The 15,639-nt window shown below is 48.3% G+C and overlaps 1 protein-coding gene across 3 annotated transcripts in view; it reads right to left on the minus strand.

Annotated features, from left to right (window-relative positions):
• LOC126868859 (LIM domain only protein 3-like) overlaps positions 1–15,291 on the minus strand; it is a 68,499-nt gene extending 53,208 nt beyond the window's left edge. Inside the window, exon 1 of one of the 3 annotated variants that reach the window (XM_050624804.1) lies at positions 15,273–15,291. The gene's annotated coding sequence lies outside the window, so the exon portion shown is untranslated. Of the gene's footprint in view, positions 1–8,466; positions 9,155–15,272 lie in introns of those variants that run through there. The other 2 variants (XM_050624805.1, XM_050624803.1) reach the window with 2 other exon arrangements.
• Positions 15,292–15,639: the final 348 nt, after the last annotated feature.

Below are 15,639 nucleotides of genomic sequence, written 5' to 3' on the forward strand. Positions count from 1 at the left end.
TGCGTATGTTAATTGTGTTTGCACGTGTGCGTACGTATGTGTGCACTGTTGCGCGCAGAAACATTAATTTATCGTCACGAGCCAAATGGGGATAGCCAATCAATAATTATAATAACAAGGGAGCGGCTACGCGGAAAACACCAATTGGCCGTTTAATATTTGTTTAGAAATCGACGTTCGATCGATCCACCTGCGACAAGAATTAGCGTTCGTTAACGCTTTGTCGACAGAGAAAAAGGGAAAGAGGAAAAGGTAGGGGGAACCGTGTTACAGAGGGACAGGGGAGGAGCGTCTCGCTAGGGATTTAATTCGTTTCAGCTGTTGGAAACGATTTCGTTTAAAAACGGTTTGGAGTGGTGATTTTTCAACGTGGACGAAATTTCGCGAAACGTCAACGTGAAGCATCATCGTGCAACGCGCGAAAGGCTCGAGCGAAAGAAATTTCGCTTTGTTCGGTGAAATGACATCGCGTAATTACTCGGTTATCTCGCCGTTTAATTTAATTTTCCGTCCAATGACGTGTCTACTTTAATTACAAGCACCACTCGTACGTGCCCGATTAATATTCATCCTCCAATACTCTAATAACGTACTACTGTAATATCGTACCATCGTAATGCCGTAAATGTAATAATAGCCCGATTATCGTCATTTACGCAGAAATAATTATTCCTCTCGTAGAAGCCACCGGTACTATACAATAGCGAAAATGGCCACCCACCGCGATGAAGCGGAAACGCGAAAAAGGAGTTTGCGCCGACCGAATCTGTGAAATATCGAATCGAGCAACTGTAATTCCAAATTACACGCTTGAAATATAAAAACAACACCGATACGCGCTTAATATACCCGCTGCTTGCTTCTCAAAAAGGATACGTGCATCGAACAAGGAGAAAAATTACCAATGCCGTTGTAAAGCGTATCATCCCTTTGATGAAAATATTCACCGACACTTTGTATACGATACACACGATAACCGGCTATACGTTACGGAAATTGTCAATTAAATTTCATTTTCTACCGCCCACTTGGTTTGTACAGAGGACCGCACGATATTAAAAGACTGGGCTGACTCTTGCTTTGTAAAAATCACCTTAGCTAGTCAAGCATCGTGCGATACGCCAGTGACTACATATGTATATCTTGTTTATCGAAGCTGACGAGTTTCGATGACCGATCAAAATGCAAACGAAAAAAAGAAAAATGCAGAGTGAAAGAGCCGTTCGTCTACAGAAAAACAAGAAAGATCGCCGTTAACGAAGATTCTCCGTGACAAACTCGTTTCGTTCCACAGGAACGCGTTGCCGCGAGAAATCGAGCAGACGCTTCTGCCGTGTCAGTGTCGCTCCGGTAATTTTATTAATCATCCAATTACGGCGAATCGATAAGCGCGTAGCCGCTGTAAACGTTTCCTCGGTGTTGTCGAATGCTCCGTATATTTCAATATTTCGTGCTGGTTCCAACAGCCAGGTTGGCTTGCGGTGCAAGCAAAATGCATTAAAGAATCGAGCCGCGATCCCTGGTAAACTTTCTCATCGAACTCCGTAACTAACGCGCCGCGAAAGATTACTCTGGAGAAGATTGGCCGTATTTACGCGGTAAAATGGATACGGGGGCAGGCAGGCAGCCAGGCAGGCAGGCAGACAGGCAGGCAGGCAGCCAGGCAGGCAGGCAGGCAGGCAGGCAGACAGGCAAGCAGGCAGGCAGGCAGGCAGAGAGACCAGCCTGCTACCGCTGTTCGATCAAGATCCTATACCGGGAAAGCCTCGCGAAATTATATTTGATTCTAATCTAACAAATGGGACGGGAATGCAATCTATTTATTTACACTTGGCTTCAACGAACCACGGTGATAGTATTGTCGGCTGGTCGTGCCCTTTCTCTTTCTATCTGCCCCTTTTCTCTCTGGCTCGTTGGGTCTCATCGATTTTGCTCAGTGACGTTGCTCCTAAACGCGAAACTTTGGTTCGATACCGGTTTACCTACCGAAAATCACCATGAACGAGCGGGCGAATGAAGAAATCGAGGAAGAGGAACGAAAACGGGAAAGAAAATGAGAACCGAAGGATAATGGAAGAAGAAAGGATTCGAAAGCAGGGAAAAAGATAGAAAGAAACGAACGAACTAGAGTGTTAAGCGTGGATGGATGTTTTATACGCAGACGCGAGAGGAAGCGCGGTACAATTCGTTCGGATGTTCTCGACATCGGTGCGCTTCATTCTTCTCGAGTCGGCTCGCTCGATAAACGAACGAAGGGACAATTGTTTGGCGGCGGAAAAGACAGCTGGTCGAGTCGGCCACAGAGACACGACGCGCTGGGACGAAGTGGCTATTTTCCGGCGACTGCTCACCGATTAAAAATCGAATCCCCCGCCAAGGTGCGGGAGAGACACTATTTAAATCTACGATCCGTTCACGATGCGCAATGCTCGACGTCTTTCGCTCCTGTTCTTCGTATCCAGAGCGTTTCTCTGAATAGATACACTTATCTACATGTACATATAGGTATAAGCAATAAGCACGTAGATCTCGCTTGGCTACTGAACAGGGTTTGTTGAGAATCGAGCAAAGAGTTTCGAGGACGATTATAGAAGAAGAGAGACGCGTGGTACACGTATACAGGTACCAAGCGAGCCGATATTTATCCCGTGGCATTATTGCGTGCACTGTGCACGGACACGATCAAAGGGAGAATCAAATTGAACGCACTTAAGGACACCAAAGGAACGATGCTGTGATTATTAATGGGCATCGAATAATGAGAATAATGCCCTGGACAAGCGCAAGGGATCTCTGTTGTCAGCTAATCCAGCATGGTTGCTCACTGTCCGATCTATTATTGGAGATCACGTTAATCTTGGTAATGCGATATTATTGCGGTGAACGGTCGTATCGTGACACCGGTATAATCGTCGAACCCTCTGTATGCGGTGGAGACGCCGTACAGAAATCCGAGACATGAAACCACCGCAGGAAACAAGAACAGGGACCGCGGCATTAATTACGGACAGATCAAGACGATCGGTTGCTCCACTAACGTTCTTATACTCGTATATCCCTTTTGTCCGCTACTGCAAGAATTAGATCGCTCCGAAATATTGATCGATCGATACGGTTATTCGTGGCAAACGTCACGAAGTGAATAGAAGGGCAAGAGGGGAAGGAGATTCGTTCGAAAGCAAAATTGGGATTTCGGTCTGGAGGAGCGACGCTGCGTCCAGCCGAAACGGCGCCAAAAGAAGATTAATAACCTTGAAATTCATCCATTCGCAAGTACGTGCCACGATAATGGAGAGGACTGGTGTGCGCGTTACGTTGCATAATTAATCGAGAACCCGATATCCAATTGATAACTACGCCCAGTTCCTTTGTTTCGTTAGCAGAGGCGTCACTTCCAGGCAACCGATCCAATACTTTTATTGATAAATGAACCGAGAGCGTGATTTCTGAAGGGGTCGGCTACCGTGGAGAGAAAAGAAAGGTAGGAGCAGGAAGGGGGAGAAAGAGGCAAGGGAACATCAGTCGATAGACTATGCTGGCCGATGGACGATAGCCATTGTGTGGAAGTGGCTTTCGACGCACAAGACAGGGATAGTCAAGCTACAGATTAAGGAAAGGAGAAGGAAGGTTATAAACACGTATTACGAACTCATTAGTAGGTCCATTAGGAACGAAGCTAAACACATCCACGTCATGCCATTATCGCGACTCGAGCTCTAATTAGACCGCTCATTATGTCGTGTTTAAATATTTCCTTACATCGATGCCTATTCCCGTATCTTCGCGGTGTGTTGGTTCCCTTGTTACGCTCGCGAGATCCGTTTGCTCTCGGTGCCTCTAACTTCTATCCACGCCGGCGGCAGCAGTCTCGTTGTGCAATTAATTCCACCAATTTACTAGAAAATTTATCGTGGCCACGGGGAAAGTGGCCTTCCGTACAAAGTCGCGGCTGATTTGCAATAATTAATTGCAAACAACGTCGACTCGATCGCGCTCATAATCCGCATATTGCGCGTGCTCGAGCGTAATTTGCGATTGATAAATGTCACGGTGACTGACGAGCTCGTTTAAATAATAGGAAATTAAAACCGGGGGAACGCGACAGCGGGCATGTCCAATGGTTTCATAACGGAGGCCAATAGCGACCTCCGTTTCCACCTCTATACGCGGCTATATGTATAACTGTACATAAATATATATTTATATATATATTTGTATGTATGTGTGTATATATATCGAGCATATAGTTTATACGAGGTTCGGCCATGAACCGATCGCGATAGAGGAACGACGTTCGATCAACATATCGTGGCATTGAGATCGGTTGCGCGCGATCGAAACGCTTACGTTTCTTCTCCAGCGAGTCGCCCTTCTCGCGTTATTAATCGAGCCACGATTTGTTCGAGAGAAAGAATCTTGGTTGGGAAGATGTCGGACCGGGATGATCGCGTGGCCGCGCTTTCCCGAGGATTTAAGATAAAGAAAGCGAGAGGTTCGGGGAAACGAGGGAAAAAGAGCGAGCGATCGACCAACCGAGGGTAAGAGGGTAAACGGTTATAGGGAGGTGGGAAAGGACGGCCGTGAAGTAAATAGGAGTCCTGCCTGTTCTGCCGTAAAATTGTATGTGAAATTGTGCGATGTGTCTTGCGAATTGAATCGCCGGAAACGACATTGATTTTATTGCTTGTTTTCAGTGCTGTATACCTCATTCCGTTCTCCTTTTTGTCTTCGATCTGAAACCAACCTTCTCCTACACCTCTACCACCATCTCTCTCTCCCTCTTTCTTCTTCTCGCTATTTAAACCATCCGCCAACGCACTTTCCATCCGTCCGTTCCTCCCTCCCTCCCTGCTTGTATTATCCATCGAACGAAACTTCCGCCCGTGCAAATATATCGCTCAAGCTCTACGACCAACGAAAGAGAAAGAGAAGTGGAGAGAACCTTCGGCAAGAAATCGCAGAAATCGTGAACGCACGAGCGATCTTTAATGCGATGAATCATCCTCGGCTGGAAATTTTTTCGATCGGTGAATCAGGGGGATTGGACATAGTGACCGGGTGTGCGATGGCGAGGTCGCGCCTTTGACAGCCCGGACAAAAAGGACCGTGAAAAATCGCTACCGGCCGGGATTAATTGGGCTTATTAACGCGAACGAAAGAACCGTCCGTATTACCGGGGTAAAATTCCAATATCAGCGCTGTCCGCCCGCCAACATTTTTATAGATACAGGCCAGGATCTCCAGCGGGGTTAGAAGAGGATCGGATAGGGTCAGCAGCCATCCGCAGGTTCCGCCCATAATTTGTTTTCAATGATTTACCACGGGCTAATTGCAGAATGCAGCGAACGGTAATATCGCTTTGCAGCGTTACATCCGGGAGCTAGCTATACTTTAGTTTGCAATTTAAACTTTACTTCCTCCGGAATTGATTAGCTTTTAGTAATTAAGCAAGCAACGCCTTGGACCACCCCTACCCCTCGACGATCCACTCACCCACCCTACCAACCTGTGTTATACCCACCACCTTCAACCCTGCCTCTTCTCCTTCTTCGCCTCCTAGCTTCCTAGTTTTCCCTCTTCTCTCCTTTCTGCTTACCGTCGTTGTCCGACACACACCGTTTCGGTTCGACTCTTCTGCGCCTGCGTCCGAGTACGCGCGCGCTCCGCTCATACAATTGCATACACGCACCCATACAACAACCGTACGCACCCACTTACGCGTATACACGCGAACCCACCCAAACTTCCACTGCCTTCAACCCCCTGCTCTGCTCTCTTTCTCTCTCTCTCTCCCTCTCTCTCTCTCTCTCTCTCTCAACCCCTCTCAACCTCCCTCTTCCTTCTGTCGTCCTCTTTTGCTCTTTCCTCTTCCACGGCTTCTCTCGTTCATCCTCTTTCTCCGTCCCTTTCCTTTCGTTCCCTCTCTGTCTCACCGCATTGCACGGGTGGGTTTTAATCAACGCTTTACGAGTGTGAGACAGAGGAAGTTAAGCCGAGGAGAAACCCGAAGAGTGGTGGATGCGCGCGTACGTATACATCAGATCACCGATGTGTGCTCGTCCGGTGGCGTATATATTTTTTGATGCGCGAAAACGTAACCCCGAACTCGAAGCCTCGCGTGTGTTTTCCGTTGAATCGAGTGCGAAGCAATTTCGGCAAGGAATGCGTTTCCCTCGATACCTCGTATACGGGTATAGCTTGCCCAGACGGGACAGGCTCAACCAATTTCAACTTCCATTATACACCCTTACCCGATTCCGTGGACGTATTTCCAAAGTATGCAAAGCGACTGATCTGGATTTCCATGGTAATCTCGACGCTTTACGCCTTCTCCACCATCCACCATCTACCTCCTTATCTCCTCGCTCTCTACAAACGTTCCGTTTCTTTTGCAACCAACAAACTGCATTATTTAATTTTACCACTGCTTCCACCATCGACCCTTTTATACTTCGTTCCTTTCTTTGAATGATAAATTTGTTTAGAATGTTTCAGGCGTAAATTCTTTATGGATCGATCGTTAAGCGTTTGAATAATTCAAAATGTGGTTACGGCTGCGTTTCCAAACTCCGACGGACGCTTCGCAGGTTTCGGAAGCTCGCGCGGATACACCACGTGCCAGAGCGCCCGACGAATTTAAAAACGCAATTTACGGACAATAGAATAGTGGTCGGAGTTCGGTGACCTTGTCGACGCGGAGGATAGGCGGCCTACGTAGAACAAGGACTACGTTAGGCCACGATCCTATCGGGGGTTGAAGCGATGGAATAGAGGAATTCCCGCGTACCCGCGAACCGATTCTCGCTCCTCGATATCCTCCTCGTTCCTCTTCAACCCCTTGCTCCGCCCTCGACATCGTAAAAATGTTGTTTTTTAATTTAGGAGGCGCCCCGAGGTTAATATACGGCTTTAATTCCAGGATTTCATTTAGGGGTTAGTCGCCTCCGCGTTTCGTGAGAGCCACGGGGGGAGAAAGGGAGTCGCGGAGAGAGTATCAGATACAGAAAGGATGAAAGGAGAGAGGCGTGGAGAGCTGTATACTCCAAAGACTAGAAGCTTGACCGCACTCGCCATTACTCGGATGGCCTTTCACGCGGTGTTGAACAAACATTCGAGACAAAACAAGATCATTCGATTTTCTCTTTCCAGATACTTAACCAACGGGAAATGGACGATTTTACCACGGAGAAATTTTCACGATTTCTCCTATCGAAACCGTCGATAAACCGTGATATCCTAATTGTTTAAAGCAATGTACAATTTCGATCGGTTAATCGAGTGATCGTAATCGTCGAAGAAATTGGTCTCGGGTCGGCAAACGTTAACGCGACCTTCCAGCCACCCTTCTCGGGCCAAGTTCGGCGGGAACGGCGGTCGGTCGCGCTAAGGCAATTAAAGCTCCACCCAATTAATGCCTCGGCAAACGCGGCGGGGGTTGCTGGCGAGCGTTGCGACGGCCGTTCCTCTCCTTCTCAACCCCTATAAACTCACCTCCTCTCTTTCTCTTTCACTATCTCTCTTTCTCTCTCCCTCTCTCTCTCTCTCTCTCTTTCTCTCTCTCTCTCTCTCTCTCTGTCCCGCAAACAACGCCTTCTTGCCTGGCAGACGCCACGCGGAAATTTCATTCGGCCATTGAAACGTAAATGTACGCCGCGGCGAACGTTTCATTCGGCCGTTGAATGCTACGGATTGTCCGATAATGCTCGATTTATACCGAGGCCGGATTCAAAAGGACGACGTTATATCGTGTAATACGGCGAACCTGCTCATAACCGCGCCTCGGATTTATTTCGCGGAACGACGAGTGGAATGCGTGCGGCCCGTACGCTCCATTCCTCTTCGAGTTACACCACGATCACCTCAAACGTGACACGCACCGAGCGTGGCGAGCAAAAAGGGGTGCAAAAAATCCTGCTCCAGTACGGCCATGCTTCGTGGAACGTGCACGTGAAACGGAATCAATGGAACCTCGTGATCGACGTTCCAATAATAGCAACAAAGATAGAAAAATAATTTATTGATAACACGGAAAATCATTTGCGAAACAACATTCTAGGGAAGAAGGAAACGTTATAGATTCTTGGTAAACAGACACACACACGCGAAACGTAAAACAATCTACATGGGACGTCTCGATTTTAAATGAATCAGCGCGGTTGATGCAACGAAAGCGCGCTGTCGCGATGAAAAAGTCGCTCCTCCTAACGTTAATTAAAACGTCCCGCATCGGAACCGGCATCAGCGGCCACGCTCAACATCGCCAGCACCGAGTATCGACACTCCAGCATCGTCCACCTCGATTCCGACGTTCTGGCCCCGCGCGCACACCGTAATAAGATCTATCAATCGGCCGTTTCGTCGCGTTGTAAATCGATTTAAACCGTACATCCGCTCGAATACGTGATTCGTTGAAAATCGCGCGTGTGTCGACCACGTTCCTTCGCAAGAAATCATTCAGCTACTCACCGGCCGAAAAAACCGACAGATTCTTGGAAATCCTTAATCTTCGGTATACCAGAGGACACGATGGTAGGTAGGGTTCCTCGATCCTCGATGCAAATGTTGACACTCATCAAACACACTCGATGAACGAAGCGAGTCCTCGAACACGAAAGAGTAGTAGAGAGCCGAAACGAAGCAAGGATTTGGCTGGAAGAAAGCAAAGGATGCAGGAGGAGTAAACAGTAGCGCAAGGAAGTGAAACGAAAGTGGAGGAACGTTCTCGGTATCTGACACTTATCGCTTGAGTCACTTGTCGCGCGATATCGATCGATCGAGCGTACGCGTGCCGCGGAGTCTCGTGCGGTGGATAGCCGCGGCACGAAAGTAATTCAATTCATTAGCAGGTGCGCGGTGTCGTGCACGCGATGACGTATCGGTAATAGTACACGTTGCGTTATCGCCGATGTGCGCCGCCGCTGAAGATTCGACGATAGGCAGCGGCAACGGTATCGGCCGGCAACGGTAGCAGCAACAGAAGCAACGGAGGTGAGCGCAGAGGCTGCCGGTTAGTCCGCAACGGCAGCTCACTTCGGAATGAAGAGGAACGCGACGGTACGCGAGGCGACGCGAGACCGCCAACCACTCGGCGCACTCTCGGCTAGACTTTGCTTGGAACGCTCGTCCGGCGTCTCCTTGCTTCTCGTCCTCCGGCCGCCACTCGTCGCTCCATACTGCGACGTCATTTGGCACGTCACGCGTGGCCGTGCGCATGCGCGGTTGCCCGCACGGCGCGTGTCGCGTGAACGTTCTGCCGCACCACACCGCGCACTGTATACACTATACACGCATCTAGTACACGCGCTTTGTGCACCAGTCATCTTTATCAATCGGAGAGTCACGACCACTACCACTACCACTACTACTACCAATACCACCATCGCTGCCACCACCACTACGTCTGGCCGGCACGATTTCTTCGTTACACCGACGGATATTGCTTGGGAGGATTTAACGATAAGACAGGAAGCGACAAGATCTTGGTTGTCGAGAATTGGGAGGGAGGGAGGGAGAAGGAGGAAAAGGAGGGCGTTAGGGAACGGGGTTGAAAAGGACTAACGATCTTGACTTTATGCAAGAGTTTTAGGACTGATTAAGGAGAATATAGAATTAAGAAAGTTAATCGTGTCTATAACGACGTTACGAACTGATAAAGAATCCCTAGGCTTTTTGTATTGTATTCGGGAAAAAGTCCGTCTTGACGCGATCGAGAGAAGAAGTCGGCAGATAGAGTTTCTCGTTAAGCGCGTCGTTCTTTTCTCTCCTCAACGTAGTTAAATTTAACTCCAAGCACGGAAGAAAGAGAGACGATCGCCGAGGGTTTGTTTCAATGGTAACGCGTAATTAGATGACGTCGCGATTACCTGTGACGAACGAAAATATCCCAATCGGCTGGATGGTGCGCCGGAACAGCGATAATTACTGCTAATGTAAATGTTCGTTAATGGGTGTTATTAAATGCAACGCGGTGAAATAGTCACTGGCGGCGTCACGGGCATACAAGCTTCACCCACGCTCGCTAACCGGTCCGATTATATTAATTAAATGGACATTATAATTAGCTAATTAAATCAAAAGCATTTCGGTGAGTCGAGCGTGCACACGTCCGATACGTACGACCGGGTGGGGGAAGCGGGAGCGTTGATTTTCGGAGTGGAGCGCGCGCGTTCGTGCTCCGTATCACAGTATGCGATAAAGGTTTCACAATGACACTGGTAAGCGGTATTGTCCAGCTAGATTTTCCATGATTTTACAGGCCCGAGCATCACAGCCCGGCTGAGATTACGCGATAATCAAATTCGTTCGTGGCAAACAAAATGTCCGAATGCTCGACCGTATTGTTAACCGCCGTGCATCGCATTAGGAGTTTGATGTTGTCGGCCGATCGAGCCATCGGTACAGTACGCTCAGCGCCTCGGGCACAATTGAAATTTTCTCGTTTCTGCTGTAACCGATATCGCGGCAACTGAGGATACGAACAAGGTGGAGAGAGGGCGGCCGTAGATTATTGTTCGATGGATTTTTTAATCGAATTTCGTGGAAGGTATCAACGTTTTCGAAAGAAAAACCGGGTCAATTAAAATTAATGGATAGCGTAATTAGGAAAGTCGTTACGGAAGCTCGCGCGCGAGATACGCTTCAATCCAATCAAGGAAACGAGTTCCTTTTCTCGTCTTTAAAAAACTATTAAAATCTCTGTTGGCTGAACGACCCGCGCAAAAACAAACTACCCCGCCTCCCTCTCCTTCTTCCTTCTCTCGTGATCCTATTCGTTTGCCGGAGACGTTAACGCGTTTTCGTTCTATTCCGTTAACCGATCCCATTAGCCGTAGAGACGTGAAATCGACAGAGAACGAAAAAGAGTAAGAGAAAGGAAGAGGGAGAGGGCGAGGATAAGTATTTCGGGTGTTCGTTATCGGCGTGTCGAGACATCGACGACGACGACGACGACGAGGAGGAAGAGGTTCAATTATTTTAACGAACATCACCGGGAAACGTCTCGATCGCGCGATCCCTAATCGCAAATAATTGTAAGCCGAAACTGCTGCTGCGGCGTCCGATACGCGTGTATATTTCCCTGTCCACCCCTTCGTCCCGTATATACATACACAGGAAGCTTTGCAGGCCAGCCGGTTACAGTGACTCTCGAAAAGCACCTCGTGTCATTAGTATGTTAATTGCTAACGGTCTGCCTACCTACTCGGCTGGCTGCCACATCGAATTTCGTATACGTATACGTCGCAGGGGCACGGCGTGTTTATACGTTAAGATGTTTAATCGCTTCTGTAATTATACTGTCCCTCAAAGGGTTAATTGTCCCATAAACCCATGAATACGTTAACGAGCGCGCCGTGTACCTCGCGAACATCGCCAAAGAACAAGGAGCCACGAGGAGGTTGGCGAGGGAGCGGGGCGAGAAGCCGGGGAAGCGAGGGATCGACGAAGCTCGAACGCACACACGCCAGCAACGACGCTCGTGGCGAGGGTGAAGTCACGGAAAGAAGAGGGTGGTAGATTGCGTCGTAATACAGATTTCCTCGACTCTGGCCGAGACCGGCGTACGAACCTCGGGACGCGTCATTTTCGTCCCGAGCATGAAAAAGACGAAGTCGTGTAACACGCCACGTTCGACAAGAACATACTTACAGAAGTGCGCGCGAATCGGAAAATCGAACGAACGAATGCGTTTTACAATTTTGGAGACGTCGTTCGCTGCTTTGAAGAGGAATTCAGCGCGAGAAGGGTTGATCTTTCTCCTCCGCTTAATGCAAACCGGCATAGGAATTTTCACGGAAATGGAAGTGTTGAGAAAGGAAACGACAGGGAAAGAGGGAGTGCATTGTCACTCCGTTATAATTAAGAAGATAGACTTTAAATCCAGAATGCAAAGCGAGGAAGAAGCGAGGCATTGAGAGAGAGTGAGAGAGTGAGAGAGAGTGAGAGAGAGAGAGAGGGAGAGAGAGAGGGAGGGAGGGAGAGAGAGAGAGAGAGAGTGGAGTCGTTGCGGGCTAAACGAGTGGTAAAAGGCCGGCCTGCGAGATGTAGAAGGGAGCACGACGGGACAGGGGGAAAGAGAGAGAGAGAGAGAGAGAGAGAGACTCGGATGGAAATTAATTCATTACTCTAATGCGTTGAGCGAGAGAATGGGCCGACAGTTGAAGCGTCGAGTGCCAAGTATTTCGCGAAAGATGGATGTCTCGTTTTCATTCCGAAAATTAACACTCTCCGTTACTTGCCAACCACCCAACAATCTTTTTTTTCCTTCTTCCACGGCCTGACCCACCTTGCCCAAATTCCACTTACCTCCGCTACCGCCTGTGTCTGTCCCGCGTTTTGTCGTCACGCGACCGATTCTACTCTTCTTTATCTATCGTTCGCAATCCATGATTTCGCCCGCGTATCTCTTCTCAACGTCCGTGAGCACGTCGTCGTCAGGCTCGCTACTCGACATTGATATTCGACGTTGAACGCGATTGGTTTCTAGTTTCTACACATGAATATAGTCACGTTACGTTTCACGTATCGTCAAGGATTTCGCTCAAATGTTTCTCTGGATCCTACTCTAATCGACAAAGAGCATCTTAACACGGTTAAATCAACGAGGGTCTCGAAATAATGAGATTTCGAATCGAGATAGAAGCCGGCAGGTGCTTTCTAAATAGCCCGTGAAAGACTTCCTTCAAAATGCTAATCGATACACTTAGATCGTTTTAAGATAAACGTCATCGATTGACGAGGAAGCGAGTTGCGGCACCGAAACGGCCAACGATAATAATTCCGTTCCGGCGGCGAACGACCAATCTCCTTTTCCATTTAACATACATCGCTAATAATATCTGACTAGCGGAATCGTGTTCTGCCTCGCGCTCTCTCTTTTTCTCACTATTCCGCTCCCTTTCACCGTCCTCGATCACTGGACGATCTTCCGACGAGTCTGTAGGGGAAGGTCGGAACTGCAATCCGGATATCAAGCGAATCCGGCGGACCGGACAGGTTGAACGCGGACGTGTCACAAAGTCGTCCTAAAGAGTACCATCGATACCAATTTAAAGCGAATATCGGCCGCGTTTTCGCGGATATACCATTATCGACTTCCAAATCGAAGTGATTTGGACAAGCTTTACCCGATCCACAGCCTTCCCGACCGTTCAAACAGCCGTCACGGACACGTGTAATTAAATTTAACGCGCTATCCGCTGACCTTCCCCGTGACCCACATACTCCAGCCATCCCCAACCAGCCTGTTTCTTTTCCACTATTTCCGTTTCAACGTTATCGCGTCCACTCCGCGAGACTCGATTTGATAATCGAATGGAAACGGTGGGCCGCGGCGCGGCGTCGCGCGGAAGCGCCATTAAAATCGAGGGTCGCGCTTCGCATATTGAAACGACGATGATGGTAACGTCGTTTATCGGCCAGCCCGGAATTACCACGCACGATGGACGAATAGAGGGACGTCGATGTGGACGTGGTGCAATCGCAACGGCGAATTTCAAGTGGATTAAAAAGAATAAAAACAAGAGGCGAAACATATTATAAAGGTCTCGGTAGGTACGGCGAAGAGTTACTGGTTCGCGGGAGAGCAGTTACGAACATCAGGTATGCCCGTAAAGCAATTAAAGGCTGAATTGCGCATTTGTTGGAATTTAAATGCAGCAGTTAAGGAAAATGAGTCGGTTTTCGCGCACGATATAATTTATTCGTTCGGAAAAGCGCCAAACTAATTCCGCCGTTTCATATTCGTCGTCTATCGACTTCGATGTCGAAAAAGAAAGGAAAGGCGAAAGAGAGAAGAGTAGGTTCGATCGAACGATCGTTGAACGATAATACGAGCGAGCGAGCGCGCATCGATCCGTGTTTACTTTTTTAAAATTCGTCGGACGGTCTGTCGGAAGGAAAGGGCACGCCGTGCCCTCGTCGTTCGTTGGTGATTGCGGATGCCTTCTTCACGGCCCCCGATGTAATTTTCTGAATGACTGCGTAATTAAAACTCTAATTTCCTGCGCTTAATTGACCGGAGTCTTGGTTCCCTCCTTGCTTGGGTTTCTCTCGCTCCTTACCTCGACACGACTACTCGCGCGCCAGTCACTCTCACCTCCTGTCGTCCCTTGCTCCATCTCGTAAAGCAAAGAAAGGAGAAGACAGCCCGCCATTCTTCGCGCCTTTAACGCGAAAACTTTTTGCGCGTCAGGCTTACGAGGTGGCGGTGTTAATCGAAAGAAATTTACGGCTTCGTTCGCGCACGACCTCCACCGCTAAACCTTCCGTTCGCCTTTCCCTCCTTCACGAATTCTCTTCTACGAATACTCTTTCATGAATTCTCACTCCCGCCAACCAAAAGACACCAGATTCTTGGATTCGATCGAATCGCTGCGTTTCTCTTTCTTCGCCTTTTGCGATAAAAGCCCTTTGAACGAGGGACAAAAGTAGTCCTTGAAAACATACAACCGCGGCACTGTTTGCGCCCAATTTTCACGACGCTCGCGCCGCGCCGCCTACGAGTGTCTGGATAATTACATCCGTCTCTGCTGGCCGGAGGCAATTATAATTGCCGACTCCTTTCGTAATTATAAGTTTCTGCGAGACTTGGCGTGGCGTGCCAGCATGCTCGCTGGTACAGAGAGAAGGTTGGCTGCTGAGGGTACGTGTGCTCATGGCGGGCAAGGTCTGGCGGAAAGAGAAGAGACTATCGGAGGACGAAAGACGAGGGGACGAGCGGCACGTTGCACGTGAAAACGTTAATTGGGGTGACCTGCTCAGAAACTAGTTACGGGAGCACTGTACTGGCATTCCACGGATCCCACGCGACATTGAATACATACATGCAAACGTACGGGTGCGCCAACTAACGTTTTATTCTATCTGAGAATAGATGCGTTCCACGAATATGGAAAGGCATTCTCGAGATCGTTGCATCGTATGATCGTTATTTATTATCGTATCTTTGCTCGTAGTTTCTTTCGTTTCTTTTCTCGAATTAATATCTTATCATCGCTGTTGAACACGTTACAAACGTTCTTCGTTCGAGCGAAAACTCACGGGACGGCCTTTTAAGCAGAAAAGCTTCGTAACGAATAAATGGTATTGTGAGAACGGAGCATGAAATATGTAGTGTACCGAGGTGTTCCTGAGAACCACTGCGAGAACGACGGCAGTCGTGGAAGAAAGTGGAATTGCAAATAAAAAGTTGCAGAAGTAGCGCGTAAAGTATAAGGTAAACCAAAGTAAAAGGAGTGACTAGATGGTAGAGGATAGAAATGGATGTTACTTACTTAGACTTCGGAGCATTTCTATCCCTCCAGTTTCCTCTTTTCTCGCTCTCCATGTCGCTCATACGATTCCCTTGGTTTACTTCTCTTCGCCACGTCATTCTTCTTCATCAACCTCTCTTCTTATCCAGCTCTCTAGCAACGTCCACGTTGTTCTGCCTCTCTTCCTATCTCTCTCTCTCTCTCTCTCTCTCTCTCTCTCTCTCTTCCTTTTCTTTAACACGCTTTCTAAATTCTACTCCTTTGTTGCTTTCTTTATCATCCACTCCGCTTTAATCCATTTTATCGTCTTGCCTCTTTGTTTTTTCCCTTCCTTTATAATCCTCTTTCAGTTTCCCTTCCCGCCTCCTGTGTCCGTCTCTTTTTGTTC

The sequence above is a fragment of the Bombus huntii genome, chromosome 8 (genome assembly GCF_024542735.1).
Source record: "Bombus huntii isolate Logan2020A chromosome 8, iyBomHunt1.1, whole genome shotgun sequence".
Lineage (NCBI taxonomy): Eukaryota > Metazoa > Arthropoda > Insecta > Hymenoptera > Apidae > Bombus > Bombus huntii.